The sequence below is a fragment of the Phocoena phocoena genome, chromosome X (assembly GCF_963924675.1).
Source record: "Phocoena phocoena chromosome X, mPhoPho1.1, whole genome shotgun sequence".
NCBI classification, from domain to species: Eukaryota; Metazoa; Chordata; class Mammalia; order Artiodactyla; family Phocoenidae; genus Phocoena; species Phocoena phocoena.
This window is the reverse complement of record NC_089240.1, coordinates 54472959-54491453: the sequence shown is the minus strand read 5'-3', so window position 1 is coordinate 54491453 and position 18495 is coordinate 54472959. Positions and strand designations below refer to the sequence as shown.

Genomic DNA, 18495 nt, shown 5'->3' with positions numbered 1-18495 from the left:
TGGTAATAGTATTAATAGCAATAGTAAGCAGCAGCTTTCATGTATGCAGACTTATTACTCACTAGGCACTTTATACGCACTACCCCATTTAATATCAACAATCACCCTGTGAAGTAGAGAGTATTATCTCCACAGTGGGGATGAAGACTTAGATATTTGCCTAAAGTCACATCACTAGTAAGTGGGGAAGACAGGGTTTGAATTCAGATCTAAGTCCAAGCCTCACAATTTAAACCAATACGCCAAACTCCTCTTACACCAAAGTGTAAAATGTCTCCATTAAAAGAAATCAAAGATTAAGTGTTCTTTGTTGTTGTTGGACATTTTGCTTAAGTAACCTATATGGTATAGCCACAAGATGGCTTGTTACATGGTCATATAAAATATTCATAAAGACTATTTCATGCCCAAGGCAAATACTTCAGTAATATTAAGTAAGGAAGACTAAGCAACAAGATTTCATGAGCTCAACTTTGTAAAAAGTATGCATACAGAGGTTATTGGAACCATACCCAAGTGTTAGTCAGTCTTGGTTTTTGGGTAGTGATCTTATGAGTGCATTCTCCCTTCTTTAAATTAAAAAAAACACTAATCTACATTTTCTAAGATGCTAACATATTACTTATACTATTGGGAGGAAACTAAAAATAGAATTGTCAAAGATGCAAATCCCCACGGAGTGGGTAAGACATAAGGCCTTATCAGTCTCTGACACCTATGGGCCCTTCCTGAGCACAGGGGTCAGCTAGCAGGGAAAAGAGGGCCAGACAGCAATTTTGCCAGCTAAACAATTCTGATGAGGACTAGGCCTGGGGAACAATTTTGTAAATAAATCTCACCAGGGAGCCAAGGAGGAAATCTATTTCAGGATTGACAATGGGACAGGAAAGGCCATGAAGGCAGGAACAAGTAAGGCAAGTACCCCAGTGGGAGACAACGGGCAGGGTTAGCCACTTTGACTCAGTGTTACCTAGGCTTCCTGCCAATACAGTGACCTCCATAGAATAGGCCCTCATAAGGTAGGGAGAATGAGGCCCAAAGGGCTGGAATTTGGCCTCAACATCTAGCCTTAAATCACCCTTGGGCTGAGTCAGGGGAGCCCTCAAAACACCAATGACTTGATAGGGATAGGGAAGAGTAGAAAAGGGACAGTGGCCCTTTAAGTGCATTGAGAAATTTCATTCTCACCTCAAGGTTTCTGTCTTAATTAGAGTTACCTCTCTATATCCAAGACTCAGTGGGTACTCACAAGATACTGGCTAAATGAACAGTACTAAGCAAGGGGATATAAGAGATAGATATAACATAGTATAAAGAATCAGAGGTGGGAACATTTTACATCTTGACATTTTTGTGCCATGGACCTTTCCAAGCAGTTTAGTGCTGTCTATGGACTTCCTTCTCAGAATATTTGTAAATGCATGAAATAAAGTAGATACAAAGAGACCAATTATACTGAAATAGTTATCAAAGTTTAATATGTACTTCTTTATTATATTATATATTTACCTAACACTGGGTCTTATTAATTATTACTACTGTAATTTCAACTTTGTCTTCGGCATAAATGATATTTTGAGAAATCTATAGTAAGTAAATCGTGATACAAAAGTATCTTAGATTTCCACTGGTGACAAAGTCATAGGTACTAACTTTTTTTTTTTGGCCTACATTCATAATTGAAAGAGGGGCTAAATTTCAGTGAGAGGTTAGTGAAAACAAATATGTAATTTTCCTCCATCCAACTTCATAGATCCTTCCCACTTCAAATTATACCCATGGACTTCACGGAGGCTCAAGGACTCCAGGTTAAGGGGATTCCTATAAATTTATTTCAGTTTACCCAATATTAATGGAATAGTATGTTTAAAGAACTATGGTTGCAGTAGAGCTACAGGACCAGTCCCTGACCCCAAGGTACTTACTGAATTAAAAGCAAAATTATAATATACAAGGGAAACCCTGAGAAGTGCCATACCAGAACAGAAGAAACCTTTTGTGGAAATACGGAACCATAGTTCAAAGTGGTATTTGCACTGGTTTCTAAGGATAACCTGGATTTTGAAAAAGGGAGAGTGTGGAAATTGGGGGGAAGAGCACACAAATGCCCTAGGTAGAGAAAGAAATACGTGCAACGGCCCAAAAGGAGACAGAGATAAAAGCATGCAGGTCTATACTGCTGAACTGAATGAATAAGCATTTTCAGAGCTCTAATGGAAAACTGATTAATTCATAAAAGTGCTAACAAAAGATCAAGATGAAAAAAAAATTAATTACATGGGACTGAGTGAACTGATGAGGATGATTATAATTTTTGTGACTTTCTGTTTGAATAAAAAAAACACATTTGTAATTAAAAAAAAAAAAGCATGCAGGTCTCCTCCAGGGTAAATGAGGCCTGCAAGGTGAAGAGTGGGCAGAGAGGCCAGGAAGGTAGGTGGAAGGCCTTGAAGAATATGCTAGAAAGTTGGGCCTTAATCCTGTTGAGAGTGGCCAGCCACCCTGAAGGTTCTGAGCAGGGTGGGGCAGAATCAGAACAGGGCTTTTTAGAAGAAAGCACCCAGGGAGGACACCGAGGAAAGGGGTGGGGCTCTAGGGAACATTCCACAGCTAGGAGTTCCCTTTATTTTTTTTTTAAGATTTATTATTTATTTATTTATTTTTGGCTGTGTTGGGTCTTAGTTGCAGCACACGGGATCTTCGTTGGGGCATGCGGGATCTTTCATTGCGGTGCACGGGCTTTTCTCTAGTTGTGGCGTGTGAATTTTCTATCTCTAGTTGTAGCGCGCAGGCTCCAGGGTGCATGGGCTCTGTAGTTGTGGCGTGTGGGTTCCAGAGTGCATGAGCTCTGTAGTTTGCGGCACACAGGCTCTCTAGTTGAGGTGAGGGAGCTCAGTAGTTGTGGCACATGGGCTCAGTTGCCCCACGGCATGTGGGATCTTAGTTCCCTGACCAGGGATCAAACCCGCGTCCCCTGCATTGGAAGGCGGATTCTTTACCACTGGACCACCAAGGAAGTCCCAGGAGTTCCCTTTAATTCACACTACTGGGAAGAATTTTCAAAGGAAATTCAGTGTCTCTTGCAGATCATGTCAATCACAGGTCATACCAATCTATCATCTTCAGGGGCTGGCCCACAAGTCCAAATATTTAACTTAAATATTTGGTAAATAAATGTTTCTTAAATAAATCAACTGGTAGAAAAGAACTCAGCCTGGGTTAGGAATAAGCATGTCAGAGAGGCTAGTACTGTACAGCTTCCTCCCTTCTAATAGAGCATCGCCCCAGAACAAGGGCTCTCCTCAAATCTGAAGCTGTCCAGCTGAAACCAAACTGGAACCTACTTCTCTAGAATCTCTGCTCAGAGTTTCTGTCATTCCACTGTGGCTGCTTCTCAAGGGAAAGCAGCCTGTGGTTTCCTGAACTTCACTGTGGAGACAAATAATCTTAGGTTTAAAAAAACTGGAAAGAAAAGCAAACACAAAGGGACTTCTCTTTTTGCCATCACTTAACTCAGAAGAAAATGTGAGTCATGAAGACAGGGTCATGGGTCTGTGTTCTCATTTTTTTCTGTGTGTCAGAGGTAGGGGGTAGTAAGGGTAATAGCATGACTGGGGCTGAAGGTGATAGGTACAGGGCAGGAGTGTTGATCAAAGAATATCCCTTGTTTTCCATAAGAGTAATCTGAGACCCAAATGTGTACAAGGAGCTGCAGGCCCAGACCCACTGCCACACAGGGCCCACTGGATGCTCACCCTAGTGGGCACCCACTGCCTTCCTTTTGGGCCTGGCCTCTTCAATCTCAATGAGGAGAAGAGGGCAGTCTAGTTTGAGAGGCAAGAACTTGAAAATAAAGCCTCCAAAGTCAGCAGAAAGTTCCCAGGCAGGCCCTCAGCTCAGCAGGAGTGGAGAAGCTGGCCTGGGTGGAGTAGCATTTCAAGATGTGGTCCCCAACAGAGAACTAATGCCCTGTCTAAGCCTGTCCTTGAAAACTGTGTCTCTGGAGAACATTTAGAGTTTAAGGAACAAAAAAAGTCTGGGTGTGGTGGGGGGGGTGACACCCTCTCATACACCCTAGCCCTCCCACCCCTAGTGCAAGAACAATAAATCCACTGTTATTTATTGAACAATTGAACACAGACACTTCCCACACCAAGCCTTTCATTGGACACTAACAAGCCCATGTCAATGGTCTGTCATCCAAAGCCCTCAACAAACTGGGATCTCTCCTGTGTCCCCAGTTGGCTGGCCTAAGAAACAAAATAACCAGGCCACATGCTACCTCTGCCTTGGCTGCAACAGCTGGGGTACTTTGCTCTCTGGACCTGGCCAGCTTCAAATAAGGGAACCTCTCTTTCCCTAGGGCCAGGAGCACCCAGATGAGCAGCAGCTGGGCCACAGTGAAGAGATCAGGGCAAAGTTTCCTCTTACTCACCCCTGTCACTGAACTACAAGATGGCTCTTTCCTGGAAAGGAATTTGGGGGAGATAGAGGACAAAGCAGAGAGAGTCGAATAATCACAAGTGGCTTGTCTGAAGCATGGACCTGTACACAGAAGGCAAATGGCATTACCAGCCTCACAACATGGATAAGGAAACTGACGAGCATAAAGGCAGGTAACAGAAGGATGGAAATGAACACTTACTGTATAGCAACTATGTGCCAAGCCCCTTCACTCACAGTCTCACTCAACATCACTGAAACCACATTTACTCAGCCAGCAAGTGGTGAAGACAAGTCTTCTGGACATTCCCAGAGCACCATCCTTGACTCCACCTACCTCTCCAGTAACGCTGATTTCACTGCTGACTTCAGACACCGCCTTGGCAGCTATTTTGGCTAAGGCCCAAACACTTTAGCATAGGAAGCCTGGGCACATCTGGGAAGCACTGCTTGGGAAGGCCCCCTTGCCAGGGCAGAGCTTATGAGTCAGCCCAGTTGGGGCTGAGCTCAATGACATCACCCCTCACCTGCCACCCCACCATTCTCTTCAAAGGCCCAACTCCTCTGGGCTTTCAGTTGCACTGCTGCTATGGAGAAGACAAAGGTAAGTGTAGGAGGGTGGCCAGAGGCAGGACAAGCCCTACCAGGGTAACCCCAGAACTTCAGTCTCTTCCCTGGGCAGAGAGCAGTCACCACAGTGTCACTCAAACTGCCTATCCCCATTATTTAGGCTCTAGCACCCACCACTTCCTGCTTCCAGAACTGGGGCCAGGGCAGGGCAGGGCAGGGCAGGGCCTGGTCTGTCTTGCCTCTTGGGATGACAGCACTGCCTCAAGCAGCTGTTTTCCATAAGGGGTAAAACAAGGGTTGCTTTGAATCTCTAGCCTAGGAGGCATTCTCCCCCTCCCCCTTCCCCTCCTCCTCCTCCACTGACTCACTTCCCGGCAATTCAGTCTCTTCCCTGTGGACTTGGAAGTGGTACCTGGTACAGTTATCTGTTCTGACCTCTTCCTGCCCATTTCCAGACCCTTAATACAGCTGGCAAGACCTGCCTAGGGTTAACCCTTCCTATGCCTGTGCTTTTTCCCAGTAGGTTCTAGAAAGGAGACCACACCCAACCCCATGCACACCCATACCTTTAATGGGTCAGCAGTAATTCTTTAATCACTCCAACTGCTGCAAAGGGCATGGGAGACAAGGGTCCCCTTTCACTTGCTTTGTCCCAGTCCTGCCTTCCAAAAGCTCCCTGAGAAGCATTTCAACTGGGAGACAAGGGCATATTGGATACTGGGTGTTACTCCTCCAGTTATCATATACTTAGAGGAGTAACCCCAAACAAAACTAACCCCTCTTAGCAATGAGAATATAACTACATTGTCACTATAGGAGGAGAGCTCAGGACAGAGAACAAAGCTGAAAAGGTCAAAGGTCAGAAACAGTGAGGTTACCTTAGTAAGCTACAGCTTCCCCATTAATCCAGCCTTAATTGCACAGCCTTTTGCTCAAACTCAGACTGAGGTAGATTCCCCCTCTTCTTCTCAACACATGAAGGTCAGGAAGGAAACTAGCTCCTCACCATTTATACCTAACTCCAGGACTTATTTTCAAAATCAGCTCATACAAACCATATCCCAGGAGCAAACACCACCCACTCCCCTATCCCCCACCCCAGCACATCTCTCCTTCCAAGGCACAGGGGACTGCCCCACAAGCTCCTTAGCATAGCCATTCCTCTTTAAATTTCCTCAAGATTTCAATCCACTCATCCTAGAATCTCATCTGGCACCCCCAGAATAAACCCTTCTGAACTTCTCATCCTTATTCTCCAAAAGAATAAATAATCCAGAATCCCCAACTATCAGACCTGAAAGGAACCTTAGAGATCACTTGATTCAAACTCTGCAATATACAGCTCGGGAAACTGAGGTCCAAGGAAGGGGAAGCACTGGCCCAGGGTCACACAGCTGCTGGACAGTGTGAGAGCAAGGATTAAAAATCTGGCTCTTGAACCACTGGCCATAATAAGTAATAGAAACATCCTAGCACTTGGAAAACAGGAGACACGTCAGGCTGTTGAGCTGGAAAGACTATGTGGAGGAGGCAGGACCAGCTTGCTTCCATGAAAAACTCCAAGCTGACACCGAATGGAAGTCTAGTTTATGACAGAGGGCAAGCCTAACTTTCAGGCTCTGATACATTCACCATCACCCATTCTAGGGAGACTAAACCTTTTATAACTGCATGGAAGGAAACTCAAAGATCCCTTGTTTCTAGGATATTTTCTTTTGCAAAAACTTGGATAGCAACTGATTGGGAAGGTCCCTGGCAGCAGTCACAGCCAAGCTGGAGGTTGGGACAGGGCGGGGAGGTACAGAGAGGGTGGAGACGACACAGCAAGGAAAGAGGCAGGGAATTTGAGGAACGGATTTATATCTAGATAGCCAAGAACAACAGATTCTTCAATTCTCATAAAACTTTGAAGCTGCCGAAATAAAAGGAAAGAGGGCCCATCATTAATAAAATAAGTCTCTCAAATGGGTTAAGCCCCTCTCTGGGGCCCCACCCAGCTGGGCTTCAGTCTCTAGCATCAGTTTCCTGCTTGACCCAGCTTCCTGCCTACAAGTTTCACAGGAAGTATTTATAGACTGGAAACACAGACCATTTGCAGCTGCCTGGAGACACCAGTTCTGCCCAGAGCACCAGAAGAGGGCTCTACTTTCTGTGCTCAAGAACACATCACAGCGACCTCCAGCATCCCAGCTCTGAAAGGCACTGGAGATGATGATCTAAGCCTCAACTTGGGTTCCATCCATTACTCATGGGATTTCTGCCCTGTCCTGTGCTCCTCGGTATTAAAATTGCTGAAGCCAGGATCAGGCAACTCTGCAGGAGCAAGGGGAGGCTTCCAGGGTAAATCAAAAAGCTGTTTCCTAAACTTATGGTTACCAGCGGGGAAAGGGAAGAAGGGATAAATTGGGAGATTGGGATTGGCATATATACACTACTACATATAAAATAGATAACGAATAAGGACCTACTGTATAGCACAGGGAACTCTACTCAGTACTCTGTAGTGACCTATATGGGAAAAGAATCTAAAAAAGAGTGGATATATGTATATGTATGACTGATTCACTTTGCTGTACACCTGAAACTAACATAACATTGTAAATCAACTATACTCCAATAAAAATTGGAAAAAAAAAAAAAAAGCAGCTCTGTTTTCAACCCCAGAGCTAAGCTAAGGTCAGCTTCCTGCCAACGTTGCTGGTAAGCCAACAGCCAAACCTGGTATCTGGGGAACTCACAAAATTGCAGCCCTCGTCCCAGAAATAATGGTCTCAGTTCTTTGAGGAACAAATCATGGTATAGCAGAAAAAGGTTCTGGAGTCTCTCTGACCTTCCTCTTTCTGAAACTGTTTTCTAATCTATAAAATGGGTCTAATAACATCAACCTCACAACAAGGTTACTGGGAGATTTAAGTTAAAATAACAGACATGAAAGTACTTGGTATATCATAAGTAGAATGTGATGATTACTAACCCCTCCTTTTTAAGCCGTATTATTACAAATATTCTACCCCTCTGAAATGATTTAAAACAAAAACCTGTTACACTGCACCTAAGGGCTATGGATTGCCCAAGAAGACCTCCAGAGAACCCTTCTAGCATAAAGGACTCTTTGACTGTGGGGGCAAACTCTAAAACTGTGATTAGATTTCTACTTGGTTACACAGTTTGAAGCCATGCACATCAGGTAGACACACACACATCCTTGCATTATTTTAAATGTTTTCGCTCTTGGGAGGGATGGGGATTTCCCCCAAGAAGCAGAGCCCTGAGGGGAGGCAGAATACAACAGAGCGCCTATGCTACCTTGTCCTTTTAAAGGCTGCCTGATCTTCTTTCCTCGTTCTAGGCTCTGCCTTGCCATTTTCTCCAAACATGTCCCATCAATATATACAAGTTCCCAACCTTTCAACACAACACACTAAGACGTCCAAAGTCCTTCAGCTGTTATCCAGAAAAATCACAAACTTTTTAAAATACAGATTCCCTGGATTCATCCACAGAGATCATGATTTATTATTATGTAAGAAGCAGGGCCTGGGCACCAGAAGTTAAGAGCTTCAGATGATTCCAAGGCCCAGCCAGGTTTGGGAACCTCTGGCATGGAATACAGCCTCTCATGTGCTGGTGTTAATACGGCCAGAGGGATGCTTGATGGAAGGGAAACAAAGCCAAGTAGAGAGCAGTAACTACAGGGACATCTAGGCCGGTTAGCCTAGTGAATGGCTCTCCAGAGTTGAATGCAGTTCACCTCCACAAAAGATCAGGAATGCAGTCAGTCCTGCTACTGCCCCCAAAGCCCTCTGCAACCTGGTCTCTTTATTTGTAAAGTAGGGCAGGAATTATCCTTGCCCCTCCCTACCTAGTATCATCACTTCCCACCACCACAGACACTATTATGTACTAAAGCAATTTCTCTCTTGTATCAGGAACATAGATTTGTAGTCTAAAAACCTGAGGGCAGCATCCATCTCTGCCAATAACAAGTCATGATCTCTCAATCATCCTATCTGTAAAATGGGCATAATGACATCCACCTGGCAGACAGTTGTGCAGTGGTAATGTGGTGTTTCCTAAGCTTAACTGTTGGGAATCATTTGGGGCACTAGTTTAAAAACCCAGATACCTGGACTCCACTCCAAGCTTACTGAAACAGACTCTCCAGTGGAGGAGCTTGGGAAGCAGTAGCTTTGTCCCAAGTGATTCTTACCCTCTGGGAAGTTTAAAGAAACATCACCTGGCACAGATGCTGTTGAGATGAAATGAGAGGTCAGACCAGAGCTCCGGTCCTCCAAAATGCTTCCTGGCCCAGAGATCCTCATGGCAGGAACCTTTAGGTTAGAACCCAGCAGAGGATGCTCTGCAGGCAGAAGAGGGAGGAGAAAGCTTTGGAATTCCAATCAGAAAGCTAAGTGCAGGACTTCCCTGGTGGTCCAGTGGTTAAGAATTCGCCTTCCAATGCAGGGGACATGGGGTTCCATTCCTGGTCGGGGAACTAAGATCCCACATGCCCCCGGGCAACTAAACCTGCAGGCTGCAGCTACAGAAAAACCCGCTTCGGAAGACCCAGCTCAGCCAAAAAAAAGGAAGACAGCTAAGTGCTTTCTGATATGACCATACCCTCAGGCCACTGTCCAGAGCCTTCCATTATCTTCCCATCTAGTTAAGAATTAGACAGTGGGAGGAAACAACTGGTGCAAATACCTCAGCAGCCAAAACACATTGATCAAAATACTCTAATTAGGGGCTTCCCTGGTGGCACAGTGGTTGAGAGTCCGCCTGCCGATGCCACGGAGCGACTGGGCCTGTGAGCCATGGCCGCTGAGCCTGCGTGTCTGGAGCCTGTGCTCCGCAATGGGAGAGACCACAACAGTGAGAGGCCCGTGTACTGTGCAAAAAAAAAATAATAATAATACTCTAATTAGGGCCCCAATCAAAATCTTGTCAAGTTCTCTGCCCCTTAAACACTTTCACTTGGGAGAACTTTCAGGCAAGAAGCAGACCTTAAATGATACTCTCTCTTTCCTGGAGGCTCTGGGAACTTGGGGAACAGAAAAGACATGGTGAGAGGGTCTTGCATTTGCATATAGATGTGAACAGATTGAGGGTGGGAGTGAGCCTGGGACTCTGAAATAGGTGTGATTAATAACAGTGCACTGGAATCAGCTCGTACTAGAGCTGATCATGTGCCACTCTGTACAACTCCTCCTTCAAAGACCTTATATTGGTAGTTTGAAATTGGCCATGGTAAGAGTATTTACACCACAGGGATTAGTAAACAGTTCAAATCATGGCTTCACCAGAGAGTTTGTTGTGAAACATTTACCAGCACATGAAACACACGTGAAGTAAGCCACCTTTAGGCCCATTTTACAAATGAGGAAACTGATCTCAATGAAGGGAAGCAACTGCCATCCTCTAGTTGCATGATCTTGGCCAAGAACCAGGTCTGTCCAACTAGCAACAAATCCCAGGCTCTTGCTACCAGCACCCCAGGGCAGTAGGAAGCCCTCATCAACAAAAAGGGAGCTGACCCAAAAGGCTCCTCCATCAACTAACATCCAAAGGGCACCTAAGTGCACCTCGTGTACCACCAAGGAAAGCAAGAGGTAAAGAGCCCAGGACTAAGACATGAAGGCAACAAGAGACAGTTTCATCCCCATCAGAGGAGAGAGGCTGGAGTGGAGCAGGGAACGGGTTGGAAAGCCCCAAAGGAAACCACAGCACTTTCTTAAGGTCTCTTTACAAATACATGATGGGGAGTGTGGGTCCTGGAAGGAAGCCCTGGGGGCACTGCAAGTCCCTAGATCTCTTGAAGCATCAGTTTTCATGAAAGTAAAATGGGAGTAACAATGCCTACCTCACAGATTGTTGTGAGGACAGCATTATCTCCTTTACTCATAAGAAAGGACCTGGCTTGGCACCTAGCATGTATTAGATGTTTGATACATTTTAGTTCCTTTCTCCTGCAACCTCATTATCCAATCCAGGACCTCTGGCTCACCCTTATACAATAAAAATCCTAACCCCATGTGCACAGTGCTTTACACTTTAAAAGACACTGTCCACATGCATTCTCTCACTGAACTCAACTCTGTATGAAAGGCAGAGCAGAGATGAGCACCATTTTATAGACAGGAAAAATGGAAGCTCAGTGAGGTAAATGGCAATTTGCTCAAGTGTGAAGGAGACAGGACTAGAACCCAGGTCTCCTCGACTACTAGCAAGTACACTGTTCTTTACCCTTCCAAGTTTCTCTTATTTAAGGTTGCAAGAGAGTCCTTCCAAAGGCTTACTTGCTATCATTTATTTCATCCAAGAAACGTAGTGGCCTCTGGCCTCTAGCTCTGTCTCAGGGTGCTACAAGAGGGGCTCTCCTTGGGATGGGAAAAGATCAAGGCAGCACAGTGTGGGAACAGTCTTTCTTCTAGTGGAGGGAGCCACACCATTAGTTGGAAGCAACCAGCCAAAAACAGTGGACCAGTAACCTTGAGATAGTCCCTTCCCCCTCTAGGTTGGAGTGTCCCTAACTGTACTGGGTAGGTCTTGATCAGTGGTTTTCAGTTTTATTACTTTTTAAAGCAGCTTCCTGCCTCTTCATTCTCCCAAACAGAAAATCTCATGAAATTTCAGGATATAAAGTACATAAAAGTAGAACTGTTCTGGTCGAAGGATGGCTACAGCTCCCCAGGCAGCTTGGCCAAATACAGTTTGCAAACCACTGGACTAGCAGCTTGGGGGAAGGGAGGGAGCTCCAGTTCTAACCTTGTAAAAGTCTACTCATCTTAACTCTGCTGATTCCTTAGAGGACTTAAAGACTCCCTGGGGCTCAGTTTACCCATCTATGGTATGAGGTGATTGGACCAGTTAGTCTCTAAAAGCCCTTTTTTGCCTTGTGATTCTAAGGAAAAGGGAGCCCAGCAATCCCCGTGGTGGAGAACTGTGATGAGAGACCAAGAGTAAAGCCTCATCCCTATGCCCAGAAAGCCCCTTTGCCTCTGATGACTCTGAACTTAACTCTACAGTCAGTTCCTCAAGCGCTGGCAGCTGGTCGGGTGGGCAGACAGGCAGGAAGGCGGGCGCCCCACCCTCCCTTGCACAGGAAGCTAGCTACATCCTCTTTTCCCCACCCCAGGCAGCACATCTCCAAAGGTCCCCAGAAGAAGTATTGGGGGCGGGGAAAAGAAGAGGATGGGGCCTGAAAGGAAACTGAACATGCAAATCACCTTAGTGTTCTAGGCAGCCATCTGTTCAGAGGGGAGTGACTGGGGCCTGGGGATAAGCAACAAAACAACCCCATTCTCTACTGGGGTACAGCTCCCCGGACAAAACCTTGCCAAAATGGCCTATGGCTGCAGGAGTCACAAGGCATGGGCTGATACAGCGGGCAGCCTGGGCCCACCCACTTCTTGCCACTGAGTTTCTCCAACCTGAAGAGCTGGGCCTCATTCACAGGTGTTTACAGTTCTTTCTTAGAGTAAGAACACAGACATGCCATGGGTGGGTGGGTGTACACGAGTTAACACTCGAGAATAGAGGGGCTCTTCACGCCTCTCAAAGCCAAGGAGGCAGGCACCAACCCACATGGCCACACTACCAGCCCACTTTCCCGTGCCCGCCCCCATACCCTGTGACTGGGCCCCAGCCCTCCCCACATCCTGTTCTCAGAGAACACGTGGCTGCCTGGGGAAAGATAATGTCATTACCACACTTCCCCTCCCTGGAGGAGGCGTTCCTTGACTGGGGAGGGAGCTAGAGTAACCTGCTTGATCAAGCTGAAAAATCTGCAGTAATCTCCCAGTTTCACAGACAGGGACAGGAAGGGTGACCAGCTAACCACTGGAGCACCTTCCACACTGGAGGACCCATGCCTAGAGAAAGATGGTGATGGTTCAAAGTACTTCTGGAAAAATGAATTTTCTGAGAAAACACAAATTGGCAACTTCTCCTATATTTGGAAACTGAAAGAAAACATGCCAATGCTCTTCCTTGATTAATGAACCAGGAGATGCAAAAATACAGTAAACATATTTTTTTAAAGGCTCCCAAACATCACTGAAGTCTCACTACACATGGGTTTTAGATGCCAGTATCAGCATTTCTGCTAAAGCAACATGATTTGCATAGGGTCTTAATGGGCCTAGAGTGGCTTTGGCCACTGGATAAAAGAAAATGACTTCAGACCAATAGGAACAGCTCCCCCAACAAGATCAGAGGAAGGGATGGTGAGGGGGTACCACAGTCTGAGCCCACTCATTGTTCAATTTCCCTTCACTCCTCTCTGACCAGCTGACGCCCTGGATCCCCCCTTGTCTTCCCTTCCCAGACTATAAGTAGCAAAGAATGCAGTTGAACATTCCATCTGAATATTCAGGGAGGGCCTCCTCATTCATCCAGGGTGAGAAATCAGAAGGCAGATGCCATTCCACAGCACTGCCTCACTAAGTGCAGACCTTCAGTGCAGCATAATCCCAGGCTAGGTTTATATGGGAGACCTTGACTGACTACCCCTAAACAAGTCGTCCCCAGTCCCAACCAGCCTGCTGCTCTCTGATACCTAATCTTGCAGCCCAATCTAACTCTTGCCCCCATCAAGGAACAAGGTTTGTCATATAGGCCTTAAGAAAATACCAACTCTTAGCACCTGCCTCCAGTGGATGTGCTGAAGGCTGAAGAGTGGCATATGGCATCACACCTGCCCTAGGTATCTCTGTTTGTAGCCACAGTCTTCATTTTTGTCACGGTAACCTTCCTGGAAGCAGAGGTATAGAGAGCCCAAATAATGTCCTTGAGCTCTGTGGATCTATGATTGTTTTGGAAAAGTCCTAGGGCAGGGTGAGGGGGGCAGTCAGTAAGAGAACAGGGAAATGACATCCAGCTTATTAATTTTGGTCCCTATGTAGATTAACATAACTTCTTTAAACGCTGGCTCTGTATTTTTTGAGCTGATAAAGCCACATCTTGCCCTCCAAACCACAAGCTCAGCTACTAATTTACTGAGACCGGTAAAAACTGTTTAACCTATCCAACCAACAATACCAGGGTTTTTAGCACCCCTACCACCAGAAACTTACAATCTTTGTATCCCCTAATGGTAAGGTTGAGCATGCATGAAACCACTCACTCCCAACACATACACACATCAGAGTTCTTCGGGTAGGGTAAGAAGCGCCCACACCCTAACTTTGGTTTAGTTTCTTTCCATAGCAGCAGGAAAGAGGCCCACCAGAATCTCTATAGAAATTACCCGGCAGCCTCTCTTACGGCCCAGGCAATAGATATTGTTCCACAATCCAAAGTGAGTCCTAAAATTGTACCTACAATTCTAATAAGACCTAGAAAAGCAAACAGGGCCACCTCTTACCTACCTCAGGTTTTTCAGAAAGGACCTCTACCCCTGACACAGTCACATATATACACATGCTTGCTTCACACACCACTATGGACCAGGCCTTGAGATGATTCTAATGCTTGCAAATGTGCATTGTGAAAGTAAGTGAGCAAGCGTGTGAGAGTGTTTTTGTTGGGGAGGGGTTGCAAGTTCATGGGGAATTACCGTGCTGTACAGCAAGAGCAGTGATAGAGGTAATCAGAGGAAACTGTGGAAACATAAAGGGGCACCCAGGCCATAATGGAGAAGGCAGGAGGGCAGGTTTCTAGAGAAAGAGCAGACCTGTCCTGAATGACAAATAATATTTTCACAGGAAAAAGATGTTAAAGGGAAAGGGAAGCTCATGGTATTCCAGGTAGACAAATAGCCTGTACAAGGACAGAGTGTAGGCCCTTCAAATGCCATAGGAAAATATACAATATGTGAAATCCCTCCCAAAAGTACAAAGTTAAGTATCAAGTCCTCCTTCCCCAGCTCTCTGACCCTCTTGCCAGAAACTATCAGAAGAAAATACATTAGAGAGCTTTCCACCACCACAGTATTAAACACCAGCTCATCAGATGTGGGGGAGAGGCATGCCACAGGCAGAGACAGAAATCCCTGAAGACAAAGCCAGACAAGGTGGCCTAGTATACAAGATATAGGTAGGAAGCTGGTTCTATTCCACACAGCCACACTGAGGTACCAGCTTAGCTTAATGAGCACTCCCTACCCTAGCTTCCACAAACCTTGGGGGAACCACTCTCCAGATCTTGAGGGATCCTACTACAACCCACTTTCAGTCCATATGGAAAACCTGTCTATCCACAGATAGACCTGGAAGGGTGACCAGACTAAGATCCCCCTGCACCCTACCCTACCACACACACACACACACACACACACACACACACACACACACACACACACACACACACAGGAAGTGAAAGCTACCAGCACAGCAAGGGCTTGGGGTGGGCCTCAGCTATGGCTGCCTAGCTTCTGCAAAGGGGTGGGGACCCAATGATTTCACAAACTGTTTTGCTTTCTTGAGTGAGGGTTCCTCTAACCATTGTCTCCTCTACACATTCTCTCTTCTTCCCATTCCAAAACCATCCTGTCTAACCTGGGTCTCATAATACCCAACTCCCTCATCTTGGGACTTTCAAGACTCCCCAGAGCTGGGGTTCTTCTTCACAGAGCAACAGATTCACCCACATAAATTCTTGGACTGTTTCCCCTCAACGGGCTGCAGTGGAAGGTAGTGCAGTGCAGGGAGCCCATTTACAAATTAGAGGAAAAGCCTAACTAGGGTACTAAAATTCTTTGATCTCAAATACTTAAAGACAGCAAAATACAATGAAAGAAATTAAGAGAAAAGGGGCTTTTATCAAGCACCTTCAATATGCCAGGCACCCTTCTAGGTATACTTTCATGCTTATGCGCTCTTTTCTCTCTCATAAATTCCGAGGAAGTGGGTGTCATTTTTTATCTCCATTTTAAAGATGGAAAACTAAGATTCAGAAGGTTAAATACCTTACCCAAGGTCATGCAGCTATAAATAATGGTTGAAAATAATTCTACAGGGGCTTCCCTGGTGGCACAGTGGTTAAGAATCCGCCTGCCAATACAGCAGACACAGGTTCAAGCCCTAGTCCAGGAAGATCCCACATGCCGGAGCAACTAAGCCCGTGCACAACTACTGAGCCTGCACTCTAGAGCCCACAAGCCACAACTACTGAGCCTGCATGCCACAACTACTGAGCCCACGTGCCACAACTACTGAAGCCCACGTGCCTAGAGCCTGTGCTCCACAACAAGAGAAGCCACCACAATGAGAAGCCCATGCACCACAACAAAGAGTAGCCCCCGCTCGCCACAACTAGAGAAAGCCCACGTGCAGCAACGAAGACCCAACACAGCCAAAAATAATTTTTTTTTAAAAAGAAAATAATTCTACATAATTGGCCCACTTAATTTATCTTATGGCTACCATCTTCCTTTCTCTCAAGTCACCTTGAACAATGCCGACCAGACACTGGCCCAAAGAAGTCAGGAGAAAAACCTGAGGCAACTCTACTTGCAATGCTCACCATTAATTGTCACCTTAAAACCATTTAAGCTAGCCCCACTCACTGACTATTCACAAACATGCTTCAGTCCCTAAAGGTAGAAACATCTTTACACATTCCACAAGTCTTCTATACTTTTGGGCGTAGAGGTATAGGGCTTTGGGGACAGAAAGGAAGGGGAGAGGAGGAACAGCCCTGGTCACCCCTCAGGAAGCTCAGTGGTTGAGTCTCCCAGGCCTAGTAGCCTAGAGTTGGGTGGGTATCTACAGTCCTAGGTGTGTTTGGGGAAGGGTGGGGACAGCAGAGGAGAAAAGAGAAAGCATTCCAAAGCAGATCTAGTACAACACCTCTTATAATCCTGGCTTTTCCAGGAGAATGACTCAGCCTTGGCACCATACTCTCTCCATTACAGGATTCCCAGGAACTCGGCAAGAATGGGCATGGGTGACCAAATAGGCATATATCCACATAAACACACAACAGTTAACAAAATGCAAACCTCCAGAACACTGGATGTAAGGGCTCCAGATAGAGCTGAGAATGCCTCCCTTCTGGGTAAAAGCTACGCTCTAATATCACCCCTACAACAAACGGTCTCTGTATCTTATTCCAAAAGTACCCAGGATTCCTTCTGTTCAACCACAGTCTGGAAAGAACACAAAGGAGGCACCTTCTCAAAAAGCCAGAATTGATTTTAGGAGGCTCAGCAAAGCCAGGGATGAAGTGTTCAGGGAGGAGCAGGAAGAGTCAGCCCCTGCTCCAGAATCCCCTGTTGAACACAGCTTTGGACTTTTGTGATTTTGTTTTCAAATCTCCCTAATTACCATCAACAGGAGCTGCTTACTTATCAGATTTGGGGCCATCTGAGATGAAAAGCTAAGTCTTACACAGGAACAGTGAGCTGGAGGAGAGCATCATCTATCGGGTTCTTTCCCCTCCAAGAAGGATACAATTCTAATTCTAAACCCCCAGTGACTATGACACCAAGTACACACCAGAAGGAGACAATGTGGTTTGGTTAGTTAGTAACCAACACAGAAGGGACTAGCTACAAACATCCCAATCATAAATCAGGAGTCAAAGGCCTACCATGTGCCTGGCTCAGGAAAGAGGAACCATGAGTTTACAAGAAATTGGTACATAATAGGGACTTTCCTAGTGGTCCAGTGGTTAAGAATCCACCTTCCAATGTAGGGGACGCGGGTTCGATCCCTGGTGAGGGAACTAAGATCCCACATGCCGCAGGGCAACTAAGCCTGCACGCTCAAGAGCCCATGTGGCACAACTAGAGAAGCCCATGTGCCGCAACGAAGAACCCGCATGCCACAATGAAAGATCTCGCATACATCAACTAAGACCCAACACAGCCAAATAAATAAATATTTTTTTAAAAAAAGGATTTCGGAATCTTAAAAAGAAAAAGAAATTGGTATATGATAACTTGGTAGTGTAAAGCATAGATTACCAGGGGTTGGCAAACTGTTTCTATGGGCTACATACGGTCTCTGTTGCATATTCCTCTTTTTTCTTTTTAACAATGCTTTTAAAATATGAAACCTATTCTTACAATACATACAAAATCAGGCCTCACGGGCAAGTCTGCTAATTGCTAGACTAGGCTAGTAACTCCATTCACTATCTGCAAGGTCTCAAACCTGGACCAATAGCACTCTTCACATTCTACTTTCCATAGAAGATGGGCAGCAAGAGTCTTATCTGAAAGTTAACCAAAGAAAACTGGACCAGATCATCATACACAGTAGCCTATTCCCTTCCTAAATAAAGGCAGTGGGGGAAAAAAAGGTAATAAGCTTAGACCACTAACCATCTATTCCCCAAAGGCTCATTCAGATACCAGAAAGGCCCTGGGCCAAGCTGACTCCCCTGCAATAGCAGGCCCCAGACCAAAGGCTGAATCAAGGATTGTGGGGCCCCTAGGCCTCTGGCTCAAACCCCTGGCCTTGAAGAGCAAGAGGCATGCATGAAGAAGAAAGAAAAAGGGCACCTTCCTAGCCGGCCTATTAAGGGCTAAAGAAACAA

The 18495-nt window shown here is 45.7% G+C and overlaps 1 protein-coding gene across 1 annotated transcript in view; it reads right to left on the bottom strand.

The window, feature by feature from the left end:
• The window catches only part of MSN (moesin), a 66224-nt gene that overhangs the window by 24614 nt on the left and 23115 nt on the right, over positions 1-18495 (bottom strand). The gene's annotated exons all lie outside the window — the stretch shown is intronic.